Source organism: Papaver somniferum, chromosome 3, assembly GCF_003573695.1.
Source record: "Papaver somniferum cultivar HN1 chromosome 3, ASM357369v1, whole genome shotgun sequence".
Taxonomy (NCBI): domain Eukaryota; kingdom Viridiplantae; phylum Streptophyta; class Magnoliopsida; order Ranunculales; family Papaveraceae; genus Papaver; species Papaver somniferum.
In genome coordinates, this window is record NC_039360.1 from 84,887,391 (window position 1) to 84,894,262 (window position 6,872).

Genomic DNA, 6,872 nt, shown 5'->3' on the forward strand with positions numbered 1-6,872 from the left:
GTTGTGGGTATGCCTGGGCTAGCCAGTGATTCACCCAAGAGGACTGGAATAGCCAGTGCCTCAAGGGTTAGTTCTTAGTTTAAATTGTTTTGTAAATTTCAGTTCATTTTAGAATTTAATTTCAGTTCGTGTTCTAAATTAATCTGCTAGGGTTTAGATGAAACCCTTAATCACATGTTAAGATAATTCAAGTTCATATTATTGTTCTTATAATGCTTCATAGATTTAGGGATGCTAGTTAGCTACATTGATCAAATGAACCTGTGATAAGTTGTACTGTAAGAAGACAGTTTATGCTAGGGGGGAATTAGTGAAGTTGGTTGATAAGTTATCCATTTGAGATCCCACCATAGAATAAGAACTGTGCTTAATTGACAAAGGAATGAGAGTTAGCTAATTGAACCAGCTGTAAGAAGACAGCCTATGCTAGGGGTGAGTTAGGAAGATTAACTGATAAATCATTCTTTGTAGTTTTCTCTGGAAAGGAACAAGAACATAATTTGAATAAATATTGCCTTAGCATAGGATTAAGAAGGTGGATTCAAGACCCTAGTAGTGTTACCACAACTGTTTACTTTGATCTTCTTTGCTTCTTTTATTCAATGCACTCTTTCCATCACTGCCACTGTTTTACTTTGTTTCTTTGGTTCTTTACTTCACTGCCTTGCACTTAGAGAGTAGCTTAGGAGAATTTCAATACACACCCTAGTCCCTGTGGATTCGACCCGTATTTGCACACTCACTACAACAGACCATGTGCACTTGCAGGTATCATTTCTGTGACTCTTTTAGAGAGCCACCAAGTTTTTGGCGCCGCTGCCGGGGACTGGCGCTGTGTAGTTGAAAAAAAAATTGCTCTTGCTTTTCTGTTTTCAACCTGCTGTAACTTAGTGTAGATTAGTATAGCTGTAGTTTTGTATCTTAGTACCACCTGTAGTGTAACTTAGTGTAGCTTTAATGTTGTTGTTTTAGTGTAGCTGTAATTTTGTATCTTTAGCTGTAACTTAGTTTGCATCTTCATCTTCATATTTGCATCATCTTGCATTGCATTTGCATCTTGCACTGCATATTCATTATTGCATTCTTCCTTTGCTTCTGCCTCACTTTTCTTCAAAGAGACTGATCATCTCTGTTGAGTGCAGGTACCATTGGGCTTGCCACCCTGCTGCTGGCCTGTTGCTGCCTGACTTGCTGCTTGTGCTCTCTGCTAGTGCTGCTGCTGTTTGTCTTCTGTTGCTGTGGAGTTGCTGCTGCTGGTGCTGAGCCTCTGGTGCTCTTGCTGTTGTTACTGCAGCTGTGCTGCTACTCTTTCTTCTTCTTTCTGTTGCTGCTGCACTGAACTACTTGCTGCTGGTGCTACTTGCTGTTTGCTGTGGCTGAACTGATGCTGCTGCTGCTGTCAACTCCTGCTTTTGCTACATCCAGCCTCTGGTGCTGCTGCTGTTTGCCTCTTGATGCTGCTGGTGCTGCTATGCTGCTGCTGCTCTGTGCTGCTGGAAAAGAACCAAGCCCAACTGGGCTGTGCAACTGCAATTACTGAGCAGCTGGGCTGTGCTAACTAGTAAGCCTAAACCCATCAGTAAACCCAATTTTTGGGCTTGTAATTTTAAGACTGAATGCTGGGCTTGTAGTTTAACTAAACTGTGGGCCTGTATTTAAGCTGAACTGTGGGCTTATTTTGTTTCTGAACTGTGGGTTTCAACCCTGAAATTTGAATTTCTGAATTCTGGGCTTGACCCAATTGGAAAAACAATTTTTAAGCCCAACTGGGCCTCGAATTTTGGCTATTCTGTTAGCCCAAAACCCAACTGAAACTTAACTTCTGGGCTTGGTTTACTGAACAGCTGGGCCTCGTACTCAAACTATAAGTTGTCAGCTGGGCCTTTTTCCCTAAAAACCAAAATTTTCTTTTTCCCTAAGAATCAAAATTTTCTCTTTCCCATCAAAAACCAAATTTTCATGTATAGAATCTAGTAGATAGTTTCTTAGTTAAATCTTTTGTTTCTTTTGTACATATTTTGTTAATCCAATGTGACTCTTAACTAAAAAATGTTGGATTTTTGCCTTGAATAACAGAGTTCTAATCTTGCTTTCGCCGTCAAATTGGGTAATCTCTTTCCTTTTTCTCTACTCAGCATGATCCTCTTCGTATGTTGTATTACAATTCTTTTCATCTTTTGAAACATTGAGGACAATGTTTAGTTTAGGTTTGGGGGTATGGAGTAGATACCACGATCACATGTTATAATTGAAAACAAGAACTCCTTCTTTTTGAAAAAAATTAAAAAATTGAAAAAAAAAAAAAAAAACATAAAAATGGAGCTCATTTACCTTGAAATGTTGACTCTTGTGCATGTATGTAAACATAAGGATTCTTAGTCTAGATATTTAGGCACCCTGATTCTAGCACAATTCACATAGTGATAAGAAACTTGCATGCGCACGATCTACCAATACATGTATAGCCTCGATCTTCAAGGTGTTTGATAGGAAGTTAGATTGCCAATCACTTTAGAATACTGAATGAGACTTGACTAGCTTGTTCTTTGGTTGGCTGGGATAGAAGTTGGAGGATACGTTAAGAAAAGCAACCATAGAATTTGACCGATGCATTCGATAAGGGCCACCTCTTGCTAAGAGTCATGTAATTATGTTTTTCTTTTTGTTCATGTATCAAAAGTGTCACTATGTTGTAAAGATCAAAGTTATTTCTTAAAAAAAAAAAAAAAAAAATTCAGAAAAATCAAAAAAAAAAAAAAATCAAAAAAAGTTCAAAAAAAAAAATCAAGTATTTATTTATTCCATGTTTTGTCATGTTAAAGACAATAGTTCTCTCTTGTTCCAAAAATAAAAGAGAGTAATCAATGTAAATAAGAGTCATGTAAAGAGTCATCTTTTATTGTTTTATTGAGCAAGGAGGGTGCAGCCATCGATGTATAACGCGGGTAAACTGAAATATCACCAACTCATTGGGTGAACATTCACAATTCTCGTAAAGCCGGACAGCTAGCTTGGCTTAGAATTCGGTTCTTAGCCTAAAAACTATCTCTTGGTGATTAGTAGTCATAACTTCAGGTCATTCTAGACAGATGTGTAGATACACTTAACACTCTTATCACATGTCTTTATTTGTTATCAGTGCTAGGATTGTGCCTTTGATAGCTAGATTGACATCTCCATTTTGCTGTGAGCTTCTACTGTCTTGCACATGTCACATTTCATGGAATATGAGCTTATATTTTGTCCTAGAACTTTGTAGGTACGTTCTAAGCAAACCTTCACGAGACTTCACTCGTCCACTAGGGATACTTAGTGGTTTAAAAGGCTTAGTGCATACGCTAAATGCATTCGAGAGACCAGCGACAGTGGTATAGGTAGGATTTCCTTAGTTTTGTTTTACTTGAGGACAAGTAAAATTCAGGTTTGGGGGTATTTGATGAGTGCTAAAAAGTGCATATTTCTATATCTTTTTCTTGGCAATTAACTCATCTTTTGTGCTCTAATTCTCCATTTTAACCCATATTCTGTATTTTCATTGTTTTCAAGAATAAATACTTTTCTTAATTAATTTTGCATTTTTAGGTTCTAAATAAAGCTTGGATGGAATTGCGGAGCGAAAAGAGCAGAAAAGTGGTGGAAAGTCGATAGGAATCCCGCAAGAAGGCCGCGAAGAATGTTGTGCACAAGACTCAAAGGCTAGAAATGGGCTTGGAAGGAAGAATTTGTTCTTAAAGAAGAAGTGGGCTCAGAATTGTCTAAGCCCAAACTCTAACCTAAGTCCAAGACCAAGCCCAAATCCTTCTTAAGCTCGTAGCCGTCAGATTGGATCCACAGATGCATCCAACGGTCGCTTTATCACAGTGCATCAAACTCTGAAGCTCCTGTCAAACATCATAGCACCTAACTCTCATATGGATCGTCAGAATTGTTGTATCAAGAATCTAACGGTCGCTCAAGATCTGCCTCCGTCTCGCCGTTAGATCGATCCATCATCTTCGCATCCAACGTCTCATCCTTGCTGTTCATCAACATTTTCTACACCCGCTCAACACTCGAGTACCAAACACCTATACCCCGCACCAAACAACCCCTTCTCCTATTCTCCATCGAACCCATCTTCTTCTCCGTCTGCAACTCCACTGCCTCTTCTCAACCACCACCACAACCACCATCTCTTCGTCGCCAACCACCACCAAAAGCCATCATGGCTATCACCTACTAATGCCTACCTATTTCCCCCTTCTTTCTAGCCAGCTATCATACCAATTTCTCTCCTAGGGTTTTAGAGACAGGAAAAAAGAGAAATTGATAAAATAGCTCGAGCTAGAGGAGCAGTTGGAACAGGAGATGGAGAAGGAAGAGCAGAGGAAGGATGGGTCGAAGACATGGGAACGAATCATCCCATCAAATTACAGTGCGACTGAATTTCTTTGTGTGTTATCATTTTTCTTCATTATCTACATTATACGACTTGATGATATGTTGGTTGTGGTTTCATTTTCAGAGACTATGCCGACACGAAGATGTGGTTTATTCAGCCAGACTGCATGTTTAGACATCATGCGCAACAGAGAGGATAACTGCCAATTCATGACCCCCAAGAAAGGATTTGACACAATAAACGCATTAACCTTACTGGTCTTGCCTTTAGTAACCTCTTGTAAAACTCTAGAATCACCTTTCTGAACCTCCAAATTCTCAGTGTCAACTATTATTGGAACAATCTCACTCTCAAGTGCCACAGGAGTAGTAGTTCCAAGATCCATTTTACTTTTTCCAGATTTATAAATCTATTCATATTCATCCATAGTGGTGGTAGTTTTAATTTGGACCCATTTTTGAAGAAATCTTTGAATTGGTTTAACTCTTTTAGGACAATGAGTTATGACATGCCCAACACACAACACACCCACTGCATTTTGGGGGTCTCTAAGAGTAATCCATTTTGATTTCAGCTTTGTCCTTTCCATCCAAGTAAAAGTAAAAGACTCAGGAAATTTAAAACCAACACCTACTTCCATACAGATACTATCATAGATCATTCTAGATTTATTCAAAGTTTGGGTATCCATCATAAGTGGTTTCCCTAGATAACTAGCAATAATACTCAATCCCTTTTTGTTCCACATGAATAAAGGAACATTTCTAAAATTCATCCAAACTGATTTCAATCCAGTAACTTCCTGCTCAACCTTCCTCGACCATGGTTTAACAATAAACAATCTATTTGAAATAAACATGGACTAAAGCACGAGTTTTATCTTCAACAAAAGTGACATCAAAGATAAACATGCTATCCCCATGAGACGTCATCTGATAGGTTTCCAAGCACAATTAACTACACTACGAACCATGTTAAAAGGAAGTATTCTTCCTATAAAATCCCCAATAACCTTCTTTCACATTGACGAATATCCTCATCAAAAACAGCATAAGGAATATTCGTATTCCTTTTTTTTTTATCAATCATAGGATACGAACAAAATTCCATATCAGCATTGAGAACAACCTCCTTCTTATCAAACAACAAAGACCATGCAGCATGAGAAACAAAAGAATTCGAAGGGGGAATAAAGGGATTTTCTATCAAATTGTGACCAGAAGACCTAGTATTAACCGAACCCACCATAGAAAAGACGAGGATAACCAGAGAAACGAAAACTCATACCCTGAATCGCCTCAAAATTACCTTTGACCAAGTCAGCTGTGACAGATCAGAGAATTTTTGCTCTCAACGGGTTGGATTACGACCCGCTTGGCAAGTTCCGACTCTATGATACGCCACTCAAGTAAAAAATTTCATTCATAATCCTGCACACGGTAGAAATTGCACTAGTCTCAAGGTTAGAATTCTATTAGCATATGTCCCATACCATAATACTCATAGAATTTCACAAGGGTTCCAATTTCCAAAAATAAGATTCGGCCAATTGCCAAAATAAGAGACGACCAATTGTCGAAAATAAAATATCTCCAGTTTCTAAAATCAGAGACGGCCAGTTGCCAAAGATAATAGGCGGCCATTTTCCGAAAATAACAGAGGGCCAATTGCCCAAGATGACAGACGTCCAATTTCCGCAAAAAACAGAGGGCTAATTTTCCAAAATAACATACAACTAATTGCCGAAAGTAACAGAGGACCAATTGCCCAAAATAACAGATGGACAATTGTCGAAAAATAAGAAACAGACAGTTGCCGATTCCAACATTTTTTACGGCCAATTGCCAAAAATGGGAGATGGCCAATTGCCAACTCTAATAATTTACACGACCAGTTGCCTAACATGAGAGATGATTACAATCATCTCTCACTAGGTAGATTGAGCAGATAATACTGCAACTACCTCTTACCAACGATATATTATGCCAAAGTTGCAACCATCTCCGAATAGGTGGTGTGAACTGTGAAGTAGCAACCAACCATTTTCAGATGATATGAACAACCTTGTGGATTTGTGCTGAACCGCATAGCGGCTTCCTACGTACCCTCTCTGTTGCTCGAAAGGATCAAGCACGACCGTAGTTCATCATTTTTTTATTTAAATTATATGAACCACCCTCAACTGGTAGTAATATCTCTTCAAAATATCAAGTAAACATATTATATATACTTGAAGTGCACATAATGAATTAGAGTAGAAAACTATCTCAAGTAATCTAAAGATACCCAAGACAGCCTATGTGTCTTTTCCAGGTTGTTCATGATTCTTATATTACAGAACTAGTAGTATCTCACAAATACATATTATGTGTATAATAAAACAAGGAAAGCAATATCAATAAAATTCTAAGGAATCAATAAGACACCATACATAAAATCCTATAAGAGTAAACATCAATCCAATGGTACTCCAAGGAAATCCCATCTCCCA